We start from the raw sequence: 19,282 nt of genomic DNA on the forward strand, positions 1-19,282 counted from the left end.
GGACAGATTAATGGTATGCTGTATGAACCGGACATGCAGGACCCACAAAAAAGTGACTGATGAATGTTCCAAAAGAGGGGATGGCCCTTCAGGGTTCCTGCTTCACAGAAGAAACTTCCAGATATTCTGAAGGACATATAAGAAACTAACTGATGGACTTTGCCATTACAAGGCAGACAAGATCTTCAAATTTTCTGCTTCATGAAAAAGTCTGTTGGATATTATGGGCTTGTAGGCTGAAGATGGATGCTCCAATGTTCCAGAGGACTTTTAGTGACTGTCTAGGCAGCAAAATTGGTGTGGGAGAATGGTCTGTATTATGTCAATTATATTTTAAATAAACACTGATTGGCCAGTAGCCAGGCAGGAAGTGGAGGTGGGACAACCAGACAGGAAGTAGAGGCAGGCCAATAAGAACAGGAGAATTCTGGGAAGAGGGAAGCTCCCTCTACAGCCCTGTCCAGACACAGAAGAAGCAAGATGTGACTACACCACTGAAAAAGGTACCGAGCCATATGGCTAACACAGATAAGAATAATGGGCTAATGTAAGTTTTAAGAGTTAATAAGAAGTTGGAGCTAATGGGCCAATCAGTTTATGATTAATGTAGACCTCTCTGTGCTTTTTTGTGACTTAATGATGGCAGGAACCAGACAGGACAGAAACACTTGCCAACACAAAATGTCTCTGTCAATTTTAGAGTTTTGGAAGTTGCTTACAATGCACTTCCTGTTTACTTTGGTAATATATCCTTCTGGAGTCTTTGATGGAGTTGAATAAAGATGGTTATAATTATAAAAGGTAGAGTAGATATAAAATTTTAGACTCACAAGATAAGATAGATGATAGTGTATTTTCTTTAATTTGTCAAATATAAATGGACAAAATATTGCAACTGTAATTCTTGCTTGATAACTGTTTTGTTATATGTAATTTTACTATGTCAAAGTTAAAATTTTCCTTTATATTTAGACAGTAAAGGAAGGTGATGTGGGATTCCCCTCTTTATTCTGTGACTATGTTTTATTGCCATTGGTTAATAAAGAAGCTGCTTTTGACCAATGGTTTAACAGAGTTAAACCAGGCAGAAAATCAAACAGAGATGTAGTGAGACAGTAGGCTAAGTAGGGAGACACTATGTAGCTACCAAAGGAGACAGATGCCCTAGAACTTTACCTGGTAAGCCACAGCCCTGTGGCAATACATAGATTAACAGAATGGGTTAATTTAAGATGTAAGAGTTAGTTAATAAAAATCCTGAATAGGCCAAGTAGTGTTTTAATAAATATAGTTTCTATGTGATTATTTGGATCTGAGTGGCCAAGAAACAAAAGAGCAGCCTCTACCAACAAGCCAAAATGTACCACTCCTAGCCAAGAGATCCTGGGGTGTTTAAGAAAGCAACCCAAGTGTGACATAAGTAGCAAGCCAGTAAGCAGATTTCCTTCATGGTCTCTGCTTCAGTTTCTTCCTCTTAGTTCCTGACTGGAGTTCCTGTCCTGAATTCTTTCAATGATGGAAGACCATGAACAAAAGCAAATTGGGGAGTAAGTTGTTTATTCCATTGTGCAACTCATGGTTGTGGTTACAGCATTTACTTGTGTCTTTAAGTATTTAATTTTCAAACTGTTATAGCTATACGAATAAATTATATATTGCATTTAATATATATTCATGAGCATAAAATGTTAATTGCTGGATATTAATAAAATTTAATATAATGAAATGTAAGACGATAGTTAATAAATATGTTGAAAAATAGAGGCTAGCATCTATATAGAATCTATAATTGGACCAGAAATTTGGGTAGGTATATGATTTTCATGAGCTTCTTCCCTTTAGTGAAACTTTTAAACAATTTTATAATTTGCTATAAGAGAACCTTATTGACTCTACTAAGGTTTAAGTTGAAACACTTCAACAAACAAAACAGTTTTAATGAACTCTTATTAATTCATCCCAGAAAAAAATATTAAAAATAACTTAAAATAAGAATTTATATAAAAGCATCTTGTCTGCCAATGTAAATAGCATGAAAGTCAAACGTTTTGCTCTTTATTTTGTTTCAGATTGCATAAAATAGATTTCATGGGTCCTATGCACATTATTGACTAAAGAAAGATGTATCCTTTTAAAATTCTATTTTATTTTTTAATATTTTATTAATCCTTTAAGAATTGTATGCATTCTATTTTTGTAGTATATTTCCTCCTTCCAGATCCAATCCCATTTCTCTACTCACTAAACATTGTATCTTCAAGTATACTTTTTAAAAAATCATCCAGCCCCATTACTGATGGCTATATATTCATAGTCAACCTACTAATAAAGGGTCACACTACTAAAGAGAACTCACTCTCCCTCACCCAGAAGCTATCAACTATCAATAACTTCTCATCTAGCAGTGGTACTTCTCAATACCTCCCCATTCATTGCTGCCAACTCTAGGCTTTCTCCTTCGAGTCTAAGATGTATGACCTCATCTTTCTGCCCTGGCTGCCCTATCTTCATTGGCTTTATAACTTTGAAACTTTGGGAAAAATAAACTCTTTATTCTATGAATTGGTTTAGTTATATTTATCATGGTAATATAAAAGTACCTAACACAAAAGTCAGCTCCAGAAGCCCCAATAGGCTTCTGACTATAACAAGATGTAAAATATATTGATTCCAACATGAAATGGTTCTGTGATCTTTTACAACATCAACACTGTTTAGAAACCAAAAGACCAAAGCATCTTTTTTTTTAATATTTCATATAACATTTTATTAATTAATTAATTTTTAAAAAAATGATCTTTTCTAATTTTACATACCTATCCCAGTTCCCATTCCCTCCCTTTCTCCTGATTCCCTCACCAACCCCTCTACCTCACCCCCATCCACTCCTCAGAGAGTGTAAGGCTTCCCATGGGGAGTCAACAAAGTCTGACACATCGCTTTAAATCAGGACCAAGCAAGGTGTCCCTCAAAAAAGGATGGGCTCCAAAAAGCCAATTCAAGCACTAGGGATAAAGTCTGATCCCACTGCTAGTGGCCCCACAGAAAACCCAAGCCACACAACTGTCAACCAAATTTATAGAGCCTAGTTTGGTCCTATGCAGGTTCCACCACTTTCGATCTAGAGTCAGTGAGCTCCCACTAGCTCAGGTCAGCTGTTTCTGTGGATATCCCCATCATAGTCTTGACCCCTTTGCTCATTGCTCCTCCCTCTCTTCAACTGGTCTCTGGAAGCTTGGCCCAGTGCTTAGCTGTGGATTTCTGCATCTGCTTCCATCAGCTGCTGAATGAAGGTTTTATGATGACAATTAAGCATCTTCTGAGACTCAGGCAATCTCTTAATTATAACCATGTATAAAATCAAAAAGCAAATTACATACTTATAACATAGAATATATATTACCCCTCCAAAAGGGAAGAATGGTGGACATAATGAAAAAAAAATACTGAATCAAAACAAGACTAAGCCTGATAGAGCAAATGGCAAATCATGTATTGTACCTTTATATCTGGTGTCAAAAGCCTTAGATGACTCTGCGCTTTCTGCCTTACTTTTTGTAGCACTTTGTTTTTTCTTTCTTAGGATGGTTACACTCCCTATGCTGTTCTCTTTGTCAGGCATCACAGTGCTCTAGAATCTCCAATATCTTGAGGTCTCCAAAACAAATTACATTATTACAGATTAACAAATAGGCCTATCAAGGCCATGTGTCATTTTGGGCTCTTTGAGGAGAGGTTCCCTGATACACACTTAATATCCACAGTGGGTATTTGAATTCACAGTGGAAAAATCCATAGTTCTTTTTCTTTCATGATGTTAAAGCCAGGACCATGTGGATGATAGCACCAAATTCAACTACTAGCTTAAGATAGATAGATGCTAGGCTCCTTAAATCACCTTTAAACCAGCTTTTTATTGCAATTGTCCTCTAGGTGCAAACAATGCCTGTGCTGCCTTTGTAAGTTTGAATCTTAACTGGGTGGCATGCTGGCCTGATAACATTATTTCATTTATTCCAGTGCAGCTCTGATCTCTACTTAACAGTAATAAATATAGTGATTACAACACAAGCCTTGACTGTAATCACATGTGGAATGACAAGAACACATGGACCAAAAGACTTGGAAGAAAGAAGTAAAGAATACAAGTATGGGTTCACTGTTGTTTAAATTACTCTAAGGGAAATGCTCTTTAATTAATTTCCCAATTCAACACTGATACATCATTAGTGGATTTGAGTTTATCACTAATGCATTCATATTAACAAATATATACATTAAAAGTGGATGTATTACACTGTCTTACAGGCTATGTTCCATGCAGCTCAAAAATTGCTACCTTTTGATATAAAAGCTGAGAATCTTGTAGCTCTACAAGTCATGAAATTAGATGCCTTCCTGGATAGCTGCTGATCTTCTGTTCCCATTGAAATACCAGAGAAGTTGGTTCTAATATGGGCAAAGAAATATCTTAGTAATAGGTTAGTTGAACTTGGCAGTGAAAGTAAGAGCTAGCAGACAAAAAGTAAAATCCTTCTTCAAATCCTTCTTCTTCCATGTCCTTTTACATGGGCTGCCACCAGATATGGCCCAGTTTTAGGGTATGTCTCCTTGCTGCAAATAATCTGATTAAGAAAATCCATCAAAGATATGCCCAGTAGCTTGGGATTTAGTTTATTCCAAAAATAGTTCAGTTTACCATTTTAAGTAGTCATCAAACTAATTATAAAGAATTTCCCAAAATGTGTCACTTATACTAATGTACCACAAAAGGATAAAATGCTTCCAAGGTATTGATGTTTGTAAGTTTCAGGGCAGCTTTGTCAAGATTTGAACTAATAGAAGTTCTGGAACCTTTAACTATGAATAGCCTCATTTACTGATTCTGGTGTGATAAAAAATAATTTTTTATTTATCTTTATTATGAAATTTTATATGGCTTTGTAAAACACTGAAAAAAAGACAAAAGTAATGAGAGAACAAACCAAAATTAGAGAACTAAAAGTTTGGCAATTAGTGTACAAAATGTTTCAAGTATAAATATTTTAACTCTAAGATGCTAGAAAATAATAAAAACGTCATACTAATTTAAACTTAGAAAAACATTACACTGCCCAAATAACATTCAAGAAAGATATTTACTCAAAAAAATTGTGACTACATGAAAGGTGAGAAAAATTCTTTTTTTTTCTTTTTTTTTATTCTTTTTTAATTAAAATTTCCACCTGCTCCCCGTTTCCCATTTCCCTCCCCTCCTCCCAAATATTGCCCCCTCCCCCCACTTCCCTCCCCCTAACCCCACTCCTCTTCTCCTCCCCCCACTCCATTCCCCCTCCCTCTCGATACTGAAGAGCAGTCCAAATTCCCTGCCCTGCTGGAAGACCAAGGTCCTTCTATCTACGTCCAGAAAGGTGAGCGTCCAAACAGGCTAAGCTCCCACAAAGCCAGTTCATGTATTAGGATCGAAACCTAGTGCCATTGTCCTTGGCTTCTCATCAGTCTTCATTGACCGCCATGCTCAGAGAGTCCGGAATCAACCCATGCTTATTCAGTCCCAGACCAGCTGGCCTTGGTGGGCTCCCAATAAATCAGTTCCACTGTCACAGTGGGTGGGTGCATCCCTCGTGGTCCTGATTTTTTGCTCATGTTCTCCCTCCTTCTGCTCCTCATTTGGACCTTAAGAGCTCAGACCGTTGCTCCAAATTGAGACTCTGTATCTACCTCGATCCATCGCCAGATGAAGGTTCTAAGGTGATATGCAAGATATTCATCAGTATAGGATAGGGTCATTTCAGGTTCCCTCTCCTTAGTTGCCCAAGGTACCAGCTGGGGACATATTCCTGGACACCTGCGAACCCCTCTAGAGTCAAGTCTCTTGCCAACCCTAAGATGGCTCCCTTAGGTAGGATACATACTTCGCTGCTCCCGTATCCATCCTTCCTATATCCCAACCATCCCAATCCCCCGAGCTCCTCCCATCCTCCCCTTCTCATATTTCTCATCCCATTTCCCCTTTGCCCCATGCCACCTCACCCGCAAGTTCCCAGTTTTTGCCCTGCAATCTTGTCTACTTCCCCCTCTCCATGCGGATGACTATATGATTTTCTTTGGGTTCACTTTCTTATTTAACTTCTATATGATCACACATTATATGCTTAATGTCTTTTATTTATGTCTAGAAACCGAATATGAGTGAGTACATCCCATGTTCCTCTTTTTGGGTCTGGGATACCTCACTCAGGATAGTGTTTTCTATTTCCATCCATTTGCACGCAAAATTCGAGAAGTCATTGTTTTTTACCGCTGAGTAGTACTCTAATATGTATATATTCCACACTTTCTTCATCCATTCCTCCATTGAAGGGCATCTAGGTTGTTTCCAGGTTTTGGCTATTACAAACAATGCTGCTATGAACATAGTTGAACAGATACTTTTGTCATGTGATGTGGCATCTCTTGGGTATATTCCCAATAGTGGTATTACTGGATCTTGGGGTAGGTTGATCCCAAATTTCCTGAGAAACCGCCACACTGATTTCCAAAGTGGTTGCACAAGTTTGCATTCCCACCAGCAATGAATGAGTGTGCCTCTTTCTCCACAACCTCTCCAGCAAAGGCTATCATTGGTGTTTTTGATTTTAGCTATTCTGACAGGTGTAAGATGGTATCTCAAAGTTGTTTTAATTTGCATTTCCCTTATCGCTAAGGAGGTTGAGCATGACCTTAGGTGTCTTTTGGCCATTTGAATTTCTTCTGTTGAGAATTCTCTGTTCAGATCAGTGCCCCATTTTTTTATTGGGTTCATTAGCATTTTAAAGTTTAGTTTCTTGAGTTCTTTATATATTTTGGTGATCAGACCTTTGTCTGTTGCGGGGTTGGTGAAGATCTTCTCCCAGTCAGTGGGTTGCCTTTTTGTCTTACTGACAGTGTCCTTTGCTTTACAGAAGCTACTCAGTTTCAGGAGGTCCCATTTATTCAATGTTGCCCTTAATGTCTGTGCTGCTGGGGATAAACGTAGGAAGTGATCTCCTGTACCCATACGTTGTAGAGTACTTCCAACTTTTTCTTCTATCAGGTTCAGTGTGTTCAGACTAATATTGAGGTCTTTAATCCATTTGGACTTGAGTTTTGTGCATGGTGATAGATATGGATCTATTTTCATTCTTCTACACGTTGACAACCAGTTCTGCCAGCACCATTTGTTGAAGATGCTCTCTTTTTTCCATTGAATACTTTTAGCTCCTTTATCAAAAATTAGGTGTTCATAAGTTTGTGGGTTAAAATCAGGGTCTTCTACTCGGTTCCATTGATCGACTTCTCTGTTTTTATGCCAATACCAAGCTGTTTTCAATACTGAGGCTCTGTAATAGAGTTTGAGGTCAGGGATGGTAATGCCTCCAGAGGATCCTTTATTATATAAGATTGTTTTGGCTATCCTGGGTTTTTTGTTTCTCCATATAAAGTTGATTATTGTCCTCTCAAGATCTGTGAAGAATTTTGATGGGATTTTAATGGGGATTGCATTGAATTTATAAATTGCCCTTGGTAGAATTGCCATTTTTATACTATGTTGATCCTCCCTATCCAAGAGCAAGGGAGATCCTTCCATTTTCTGGTATCCTCCTCAATTTCTTTCTTCATTGACTTAAAGTTCTTGTCAAATAGATCCTTTACTTCCTTGGTTAGGGTTACCCCAAGATATTTTATGCTATTTGTGGCTATCGTGAAGGGTGATGCTTCTCTGATTTCCATCTCTGCTTCCTTATCCTTTGTGTATAGGAGGGCAACTGATTTTTTGGAATTGATCTTGTATCCTGCAACGCTACTAAAGGTGTTTATTAGCTGAAGGAGTTCTTTGCTGGAGTTTTTGGGGTCTCTTATGTACACTATCATATCGTCTGCAAATAATGAAAGTTTAACTTCTTCCTTTCCGGTTTGAATCCCTTTGATCCCCTTATGTTGTCTTATTGCTATTGCTAGAATTTCAAGCACTATATTAAAGAGGTATGGAGAGAGTGGACAACCTTGTCGTGTTCCTGATTTTAGTGGAATAGCTTTGAGTTTCTCTCCATTTAATTTGATGTTAGCTGACGGCTTGCTATAAATAGCTTTTATTATAGTTAGGAACGACCCTTGTATTCCTAATCTCTCTAAGACCTTTATCATAAAGGGATGTTGAATTTTGTCAAATGCTTTTTCAGCATCTAATGAAATGATCATATGGTTTTTTTCTTTCAGTTTATTTATATGATGGATTACATTGATAGATTTTCGTATGTTGAACCAGCCCTGCATCTCTGGGATGAAGCCTACTTGATCATAATGGATAATTTTTCTAATGTGTTCTTGGATTCGGTTTGCCAGTATTTTATTGAGTATTTTTGCGTCGATGTTCATGAGTGAGATTGGCCTGTAGTTCTCTTTCTTGGTTGTGTCTTTGTGTGGTTTTGGTATCAGAGTATCTTCAGCTTCATAAAAGGAATTTGGCAATGACTTCTCTGTTTCAATATTGTGAAATACATTAAGGAGTATAGGTATTAGGTCTTCTTGGAAGTTCTGGTAGAATTCTGCATTGAAGCCGTCTGGACCTGGGCTTTTTTTGGTGGGGAGGTTTTTTATAACAACTTCTAATTCTTCGCGACTAACAGGTCTATTTAGATTGTTCATCTGGTCCTGGTTTAACTTTGGTATATGGTACTTATCTAAAACAGTGTCCATTTCTGTAACATTTTCCAATTTTGTGGCATACAGGTTTTTGTAGTAAGATCTAATGATTCTCTGAATTTCCTCTGTGTCTGTGGTTATGTCTCCCTTTTCGTTTCGGATTTTGTTAATTTGCGTATTCTCTCTCCACCGTTTGATTAGTTTGGATAGGGGTTTATCAACCTTATTGATTTTCTCCATGAACCAGCTTTTTGTTTCATTGATTCTTTGGATTGTTTTCTGTGTTTCTATTTTGTTGATTTCAGCCCTCAATTTGATTATTTCCAGTCTTCTACTTCTCCTAGGTGAGTCTGCTTTTTTTTTTCTAAAGCTTTCAGGTGGGCTATTAAGTCTCCAATGTGTGCTTTCTCCGTTTTCTTTAAGTGGGCACTTAATGCTATGAATTTTCCTCTTAGCACTGCTTTCATAGTGTCCCATAGGTTTGAGTATGTTGAGTCTTCGTTTTCATTGAATTCAAGAAAGACTTTAATTTCTTTCTTTATTTCTTCCTTGATCCAGGTGAGGTTCAGTAGTTGACTGTCCAGTTTCCATGAGTTCATAGGCTTTCTGGGGATAGCATTGTTGTTGAATTCTAACTTTAATCCATGGTGATCTGATAAGACACAGGTGGTTACCGATATTTTTTTGTAACTGTGTAAGTTTGCTTTGTTACCGAGTATGTGGTCTATTTTCGAGAAGGTTCTATGAGCTGCAGAGAAGAAGGTATATTCTTTCCTATTTGGGTGGAATGTTCTATAGATGTCTGTTAAGTCCATTGGATTCATTACCTCCCTTAATCCTCTTATTTCTCTGTTAGGTTTCTGTCTGATTGACCTGTCCATTGGTGAGAGAGGAGTGTTGAAATCTCCTACTATTAGTGTGTGTGGTTTGATGACTGCCTTGAGTTTTAGTAACGTTTCTTTTACATAAGTGGGTGCTTTTATATTAGGGGCATATATATTCAGGATTGAGATTTCATCCTGGTGAATTGTTCCTGTTATGAGTAGAAAATGTCCTTCTCCATCTCTTTTGATTGATTTTAGTTTGAAGTCAACTTTCTTAGAAATTAGTATGGCCACACCTGCTTGTTTCTTAGGTCCATTTGCTTGATAAACCTTTTCCCAGCCCTTTACTCTGAGTAGATGTCTGTCTTTGTGGTTGAGGTGTGTTTCTTGTAAGCAGTAGAATGTTGGATCCTGTTTTCGTATCCAATCTCTTAGCCTGTGCCTCTTTATAGGTGAGTTGAGTCCATTGATATTAAGTGATATTAATGACCAGTGGTTGTTAACTCCGGTCATTTTTCCTTTCTTTCTTTCTTTCTTTCCTTTGGTAGTAGAGTTTGTGTGTTTCCCTTCTTCAAGTTGTGCTGGTGAAGGGTCATTAGATGTCTGAGTTATTGTGGGCATTGTTGGACTCCTTGGTTTGTGATTTTCCTTCAATTACTTTCTGAAGGGCTGGATTTGTGGCTACGTATTGTTTAAATTTGTTTTTATCCTGGAAAACTTTGTTTTCTCCATTTATAGTGAACGAAAGCTTGGCTGGGTATAGTAGTCTGGGCTTGCATCCATGGTCTCGTAGTTTCTGCAGTATATCTATCCAGGACCTTCTGGCTTTCATGGTTTCCATAGAGAAATCAGGTGTAAGTCTGATAGGTTTACCTTTATAGGTAACTTGACCTTTTTCCTTTGCAGCTCTTAATATTCTTTCTTTATTCTGTATGTTTTGTGTTTTGATTATTATATGACGAGGAGATTTTTTTTTTGATCCAGTCGATTTGGTGTTCTGTATGCTTCTTGGACCTTCAAAGGAATATCTTTCTTAAGGTTGGGAAAGTTTTCTTCTATAATTTTATTAAATATATTTTCTGGACCATTGAGCTGTACTTCTTCTCCTTCTTCTATCCCTATTATTCTTAGGTTTGGTCTTTTTATTGTGTCCCAGATTTCCTGAATGTTTTGTGATGAGAATTTGTTGGTTATGCTGTTTTCTTTGATGAGAGTGTTTATTTTCTCTATGGTATCTTCAGTGTCTGAGATTCTTTCTTCTATCTCTTGTAATCTGTTGGTGGTACTTGTCTCTGTAGTTCCTGTTCGTTTATTCAAATTTTCCATCTCCATCCTTCCCTCGGTTTGTGTTTTCTTTATTACTTCCACTTCGTTCTTCAAGTCTTGAACCGTTTCCCTTACCTGTTTGATTACTTTTTCTTGTTTCTCTTGGTTTTCTTGGGTATCTTTGAGATATTTATTCATTTCCTCTACCTTTTTGTTTGTAATCTCTAATTGGTTGTGGCAGTTTTTCACCTCCTGTTTAAGGTCCTCTATTATTTTCATAAAATTCACACTTGAGTCGAATTCTTCTAATTCTTCTGTATTAGGGTTTAGACTTCTCATTTCGGGATTCCTGGATCCTGGTGATGTCACGTTGCCTTTCAAGTTGTTGGGGGATTTCTTGCATTGGCGCCTGCCCATCTTTTCCTTCAAATGGAGCCAGGAGAGGCCTGATGTCTTGGACCAGTCTTTGCTGTGACTAACTCTCTAGGTGTATCTCCTCAGTGTAGGGGCAGGAACCGTTCCCTTCCAGGTGAACTCCTCAACACCAAAACATGGATGCGTGGTATTCCAATGACCCGCGTAAAGAAGGCCGAATGCAAGGGGTCGGGCGGGGTTCAGTAGAACACAGGCGACACTGCAGTACAAGCTGGAGGTGCCTGCGCTCCCTTTCGGGGGTTGCTGAGGCCTGCCCGCTGCTCTGGTTGGGTAGCCTTAGTGTAGGGGCGTTTGTGCTCTCTACCGGGACAGTCTGCCCCAGGATAGTACACACTCACCCGTCCCGATGAAACTTCTTGGCACCTACACAGGAACTCCTGGATGCCCCAATGAGCCAGGGACTAATGGAAGTAGGGCGCAGGCAGAGCAGGTCCAGCAGATCACAGCAGAGACTGCAGCCCCAGCAGCAGGGGCCCGCTTTCCCTGGCGGGGACCTTGAGGCCTGCCCTCTAGTCAGGGACTCACTGCTCTGGGTTGGTAGCCTTAGTGAAATGGCAGGAAACTGTTCCACAGCTAAGGACCTTGCAGACAAGGCAGGCTTGGGGGTGGGGGTGGGGGCGGGTGTGTAGGAGAGAAAGCCCTGCAGCAGGAGCTGGGGGAGGGGTGTTTGTGCTCTCTACCAGGACAGTCCACCCCAGGATAGCACACACTCACCTGTCCCGATGAAACTTCTGGGCACCTACACAGGAACTCCTGGATGCCCCAATGAGCCAGGGACTAAGGGAAGTAGGGTGCAGGCAGAGCAGGACCAGCAGATCACAGCAGAGACTGCAGCCCCAGCAGCGGGGGCCCGCTTTCCCTGGCGGGGACCTTGAGGCTTGCCCTCTAGTCAGGGACTCACTGCTCTGGGTTGGTAGCCTTAGTGAAATGGCAGGAAACTGTTCCACAGCAAAGGACCTTGCAGACAAGGCAGGCTTGGGGGTGGGGGCGGGTGTGTAGGAGAGAAAGCCCTGCAGCAGGAGCTGGGGGAGGGGTGTTTGTGCTCTCTATTGGGACAGTCCGCCCCAGGATAGCACACACTCACCTGTCCCGATGAAACTTCTGGGCACCTACACAGGAACTCCTGGATGCCCCAATGAGCCAGGGACTAAGGGAAGTAGGGCGCAGCAGAGCAGGTCCAGCAGATCATAGCAGAGACTGCAGCCCCAGCAGCGGGGGCCGCTTTCCCTGGCGGGGACCTTGAGGCCTGCCCTCTAGTCTGGGACTCACTGCTCTGGGTTGGTAGCCTTAGTGAAATCGGGAAAAATTCTTAAAGTGTTTTTATAGAAACTTCCATTATTATATCACTATAAAATATATTAAAATTAATATAATTTTAATTTTGCATCCATAGACATTTTGAAACAATTTGGTATACACCTATCTCTACCCATTGTGTCTGAACAGTTTCAAAAACTATAATTAGATTATATGTGTTATTTTATAAAAGTATTATTATAAAGATTCAAATTTATGTAATAAATCATAAAACTCATAAATATAAAGCATTTGATTAAAAGAAAATATTTTCCATGTTTTTAAGTAGATGATGACCATTTCATGTGATGTATAATGTATTTAAAGGTTAAAAATGTTGTGTTGAGCGGCGGGCTGCCTCCCGCCACCACGGCTCCCACATTGGCTAGCTTATGCCCCGAAATAATTACACGGAAACTGTATTCTTTTAAACACAGCTTGGCCCATTACCTTCAGCCTCTTATTGGCTAGCTCTTACATATTGATCTAACCCATTTCTAATATTCTGTGCAGCATCACGAGCTGGCTTACCAGGAAAGATCTTCACCTGCATCCGTCTGGAGTGGGAGAATCATGGCGACTCACTGACTCGGCTTCTTTCACCCAGCATTCTATTCTGTTTACTCCGCCTACCTAATTTTCTGTCCTATCAGAGGCCAAGCAGTTTCTTTATTACTTAACCAATGAAACAACAGATAGAAAGATGACCCTCCTCCATTATTTCCCCTTTTTCTGTTTAAACAAAAAAGAAGGCTTTCATTTTAACATAGTAAAATTACATATAGCAAAACAGTTATCAAGCAAGAATTATAGTTATAATATTTATATCTATTTTATCTTTTATCATAACTAAGGAAAACTACAACTATGTATCCATTCTTCAACTCCATCAAAGACTCCAGAAGGATATAATATTATCTAAGCAAACTAGAAATCCAAATCTCTAGAAATGACAGAGACATCTCGCTGCCTGGACAGTCATCCAAAGTTCTTTTGTACCGTTGGGGCATCTATCTTCAGCCTACAGGCCATAGTATTCAGCAGACATTTCCATGAAGCAGGAAATTTCAAAGACAGTTCAGTCACTATCTGCTATGTCCTGCAGAATGTCTTGTAGACTCTTTCATGAATCAGGAACCCCGAAAGATCATCTCACCTTTAGGCAAGTTTAGTAGTCCTCTTTTGCGGGTTCTTTGTGTCCAGTTTATGCATCAGTCCAGGCAAAAGCAGTTTCATGCCCAAATGGCTAACCAACTCCATAAGGAGCCTCTTCGATGCCCATCTTCCTCTTGAAGTAGATGGTTGCTGCCAGGAGCAGACATGTCTCATTGTCATGAAAAGTCTTAAGTTATTAAAACATTTAAATGCCATATTCTGGAGTCTTTGAAAGATTTGAAGAATGCCTATCTAATTGAAATATATCTCTATATATCTAGAAAATCTAACTACAAGGTTGACTATTATTGATGATTATCCATTAGCAACCTATATTTCCTAATTATACATTACATTTTTAAATGAACTACACAATCACAATACCTTAATCAATATCAGAAATACATATACATACAACAAAATTAACCTTAAAATCCACACCAATGAAAATTATTCATATCTATATCATATCCCCCTTTAAATGTAAAAGAACATTTATAAACCATATTTAGGAACATGGGCACAGTTTTTTCTCTCCAAACTGCTTCCTGCTGAATGGGGACATCGTTAATTAGGTCTTTCATGGTATAACCTGTGTGCCAGGGTCATTTTAGTTGGCAGTTGAATGAAGTAATTTTCTGAAGGTGTTCACAGCAACCTTTCAGGAGGGCGTGGTCTATCATACCACATTGTGATAGACGCAATCCACAGAGTCTCATCCTCTGTGAAAACAAAAGAAGACCCTCTCCAAAGCATCATATCCTTAGACCCATATTCTGAAATCATAATACCTTTATATCCATTCTGGTTTAGCTTGGCAGCCCATATAATGAAATGTCTCTCTGTACTTAGCTCCTTTACAGTCAAAACTTTTAAAGAAAACACAATAATACAAAGAATCCAGACTCTCTGTGAATTTTCCATTTTTACTTGGCTTATTTTTCTTTATTTCTTTTAATCTATAACTATCTGTACTCTGTCTCTTTAAAGACTTTACCCTTTTTTAAGACATTAACTTTATTCTTTATATATATATTTTTCTCTCTCTCAAGCCTACGTACATTCATCCAACAATGTCTGAATCAGTTCTATTGTGAATCTGTAATTTTTTTACTATCCAGGAGCATTTCTTAAAATGTTAAGCACTTCTTAAAAACTTAAGTTGCACCATGTACAGATAATATGGTACTGCCTGTGTCCTGCCCAGTCGAAACCTTAACTGTGCTATTATTATGGTAATTATGGTAGTTCCTGCCTGAGAACAACACAGTTCAGCATGGTGGAGCTGAGCCTCTCCTGCCTCAGAGCCATTTGGTGCCCCTGAGCCACACACAGTTCCAGGCACACAGCAGTCCACATTGCCACCAAGCAAGCCGTAGCAGTTTACTCCAAATGATTCATTCAAATGCTCTGTCTCCAGCAGGAGCCAGACAGAGATTGCGATGGCGGCACAGCCCAGAAAGCCGGCATTTTAAAACAGCCAGTTTTTTCCTGTTGCTGAGTCAGGACAATTTCTTTGCCGCATGCAACCCACAAACAGCAAAAAGCTGTCTTAAATTCTCTCTCTCTCCTTTTTAAGCCCTCTCAGGTTTTACGTGGAGTTCATTAGCACGCTGGGCGCCACTCTGCGAGCTGGCAGAGAGGCTAGGGCCCCCCCTGCAGGTGGTGGCTGGGTGGGGGTCGCCGCTGTATTGTGTCCTGGAGTGGGAGAAGGGAAAGTGAGCAGGGAGCAAGCTATGAAAGCTAGCAGGCTATGCTCGCCCAATCGCACTTCCTGAGCTCTGGTAGCTAACTTGCTCGCAAAGGCTGGGAAAGATGGAGCTTGCACCCCCCCTGTGCCGGGGCGGGGGCAAAATAGCCCCATGTTGGGTGCCACTCTGTTGTGTTGAGCAGCGGGCTGCCTCCTGCCACCACGGCTCCCGCATTGGCTAGCTTACACGGAAACTGTATTCTTTTAAACACTGCTTAGCCCATTAGCTTCACCCTCTTATTGGCTAGCTCTTACATATTGATCTAACCCATTTATAATATTCTGTGCAGCATCACGAGCTGGCTTACCAGGAAAGATCTTCACCTGCATCCGTCTGGAATGGGAGAATCATGGCGACTCACTGACTCGGCTTCTTTCTCCCAGCATTCTATTCTGTTTACTCCGCCTATCTAATTTTCTGTCCTATCAGAGGCCAAGCAATTTCTTTATTACTTAACCAATGAAACAACAGATAGAAAGATGACCCTCCTCCCTTATAAAAATCAATATTATGTTGATGTGAAATATCCTGGAATTGAACAGCATGAAAGATGCTGTCTAAAACTATTAGCATTCCAACATAAAATACTGTTCTGAGTATGTTATATTGGCACAGTCACTGTCAAAGCAACTTGAACTATATTGCACAATATCTAATAAGCAATTTATATACTACAATATCTTGTTTCCTGAGTATAATTGTTAATTATCAAATCAGTATCACCTGAATACCAAATGGCAATAGAAAAATAAATTGATGGAAGAATAAACTTTCATAAAATTAATTGTATTTCATTAGTTGCATGTTCAAAACAAAGCTAGAAATCCATAGAATAATTCTGTGGGGTGTTTTCATATATTACATTTTAATTGCTTTTTTCTTTCATTATAATCTGAGGTAGTTGGTTCTAGTGAAAAATTATATTTTAATAAGTGCAGAAAATTTTTGAAAATCTCTAGTAATAAAAACCTGCTTGAGAGAAATACTATGGCTACTAATGCATTAAAAATAGGTATAGTACATTTTTAACACCTTAAATATTACAGTCTCTTAAATTATTAGCACATCAAAAATAAAAATTCTGTGAGTTTAGAGATATTTTGTTTATAATCTAACAAATGAAAGTTGGCTGAATATCAGAATGCAGAGCTAAGCCACTAGTTAGTCATAGAGGCCAGGTAGTAGTGTCACATACCTTTCATCTCAACACTTGGCAGATAGAGGCAGACAAATCTCTGTGAGTTCAAAGCCACCCTGGGCTACAAAAGATTGAATCTGTCTAAAAGAGAAGCAGCATTCACACAAAGGTGATCCCAGCATTTGAGATCACATTCCTTTGATTCTAGCAGTAGGGAGGCAGAGACAGGTATGATATGGCTGGGCAGATAGAGGAATACAAGGCAAAAGGAGACAGGAGCTCAGATTCAGTCTGAGTATTTGGTTTCAGCAGGCAGGCCAAGGCTTCCTAGAGATAAATGTCATCTGAAGTTTCATAGAGACAGCATGCAGTCTGAGGATTCACATTCAAATTCTAGTTGGATTGCCTATTTGGTATGAGCATTGGTAGAGGTAAGAACTTCTAGTGGTTGGCTGCTCTGTTTCTCTGATCTTTCAGCATTAGCCCCTATATCTGACTCTGGGTTTTTATTAATAAGACCAACTAGAATTTGTGCTACATGTAAGACCTTTAATATAAGATTAAGACTGTGCTTCACCTCATTAAATAAGAAAATGAAGACATGTGATTATAGTTTTTGATGACATAGCAGACTTCAGACTTGCACTATATCACACATTATTTTAACCATAGTCATTATATACATTGCTACTGTTTCATTGTAAATACTATTGATTCAATAAATTGATCTGAAGTTTCACATTATTTTGTTACAACTGATTATTTTTATGGCTTTTGCTTTCTAATATCAAAACACTTAGACAACTAAGGTTGCAAAAATAAGGAAAGTGGCTGTTCTTTATGGTTTATGTATCCATACTAGACATGTTTCAGAATTCTGGTCCTTAATTTGAAGAGTAAGTAACAATGAACAAATCATTTTTTCTAGAAATAATTTTTACTTTTTATAATGATAAAATAAAACAAAATAATAGCATGATGATGATGGAGGAGGGTCTATGTGGTTTTTTTTTTGGTTAATAAAGAAACTGCCTTGGCCCTGATAGGACAGAAAATTAGGTAGGCAGAGTAGACAGAACAGAATGCTGGGAGAAAGAAGCAGATTCAAGCAATCGCCATAGCTCTCCTCTCTGAGATGGATACAGGTTAAGAATATTCCCGGTAAGACACCACCTCATAGTGCTACAATCATTAGAAATGGGTTAATCAAGATGTGAGAGTTAGCCAGTAAGGGATAGAGTTAATGGGCCAAGCAGTGTTTAAAAGAATACAGTTTCTGTATAATTATTTCGGGTAAAGCTAGCCGTGCGGGAGCGGGCCGGAATTGATGGAGACATCGCACTAAGAGCTGTGTGTTCCAAGGTATCTCTCTCTGCATAATATCTGACTGTGGGTCTGTATTTTTTCCCATCTGTTGCAGGGTAAATCATCTCTGATGATGACTGAATAAGGCACAAATCTATGGTATTAGACTATTGTTAAGAAGTAATGTAATGGTTACTTTTTATTTTATAAACTAGTAATATTTTGATTTATGCTAGGACTCTGGGCTAATTAATCTTTGGTTCTTGGTCACTATGGGTTTCATCTTGCAGATTAGGTCTTCAGTCAAATCAGACATTGATTGGCCATTCCCAAAAGGTCAGTGTCACCATTGCCCTAGTGTATTTTGTATGTAGGACATAATTTTGGTCAAAAATTTCATTTTTAGGTTGGTGTTTGTTTCCCTTTTCGTAGCCTGAAGAATACCTTCAGAAACTAAAGACACTAGGCTTTACACATGAAGTGATTTGTGTAGTTGTGGTTCTCGGCAATAGGGCCCCAAGGTCAGTTTGCAGAGATTAACCCACTGCCATAATAATAGCCTGGGTTGTTTGGAAATTTCAATGGAATGCTTTGGCCAACAACTCAATTGAACCCAACCCAGTTCCACCACTGGAATACTCATTTGGTGAAAAGAGAAAGGCAGGTGGGACTCCATCACCCCCATTATTAGGAGATTTCATTAGAATTAGCATTATTTTGGAGATTTTCCACTTTATTAGGTTTCAATACCATCCCCAAAATTCCCCTCAATTCTAGTTTTCTCTCCCTGTATTCCCTTCATAAACACTATTTCCTCTCCTTCACCCCAACTAATCTTCATATTTGGGTCTTGACCTGCCCCCAGTCCACTCAGAAAATCCATTCTATTTCCTCTTCCCAGGAAGAGCCAAGTGTCTACCTTAATCTCTTCCTCTATACCTAAACCTTTCTAAACCTTTTGGCTATATGGATTACAGTTTGGGTTACCATTTATTTAAGGACCAATTTCCATATATAAGTAAATACATACCATATTTATATTTGTGGATCTGGATTACCTCACTCAGGATGATTTTTTTCTAGTTCCATCTATTTGACTACAAATTTCATGATATAATTATTTTTGTTTTGTTTATTTTTTTAAGAACTGAGTAGTATTCTATTGTGTTAATGTACATTTTCTTTAACCATTCTTTTGAGAAACACCTAGCTTGTTTCTCATTTCTGGTTATTATGAATTGAACAGCAGTAAACATTTTTGAGCAAGTGTCTTTGTGGTACAATAAAGCATCCTCGGCTATATGCCCAAGAATAGTATAGCAGAATCTTGAAGTAGATTAATTTCCAGCTTTCTGAGGAACCACCATGTTGATTTTTTTAGTGAAAGTTTGCACTTACAACTACAGTGGATGAGTGTTTTCCTTATTTTATATTCTCAACATCATGAG

The sequence above is a fragment of the Chionomys nivalis genome, chromosome X, assembly GCF_950005125.1.
Source record: "Chionomys nivalis chromosome X, mChiNiv1.1, whole genome shotgun sequence".
Lineage (NCBI taxonomy): Eukaryota > Metazoa > Chordata > Mammalia > Rodentia > Cricetidae > Chionomys > Chionomys nivalis.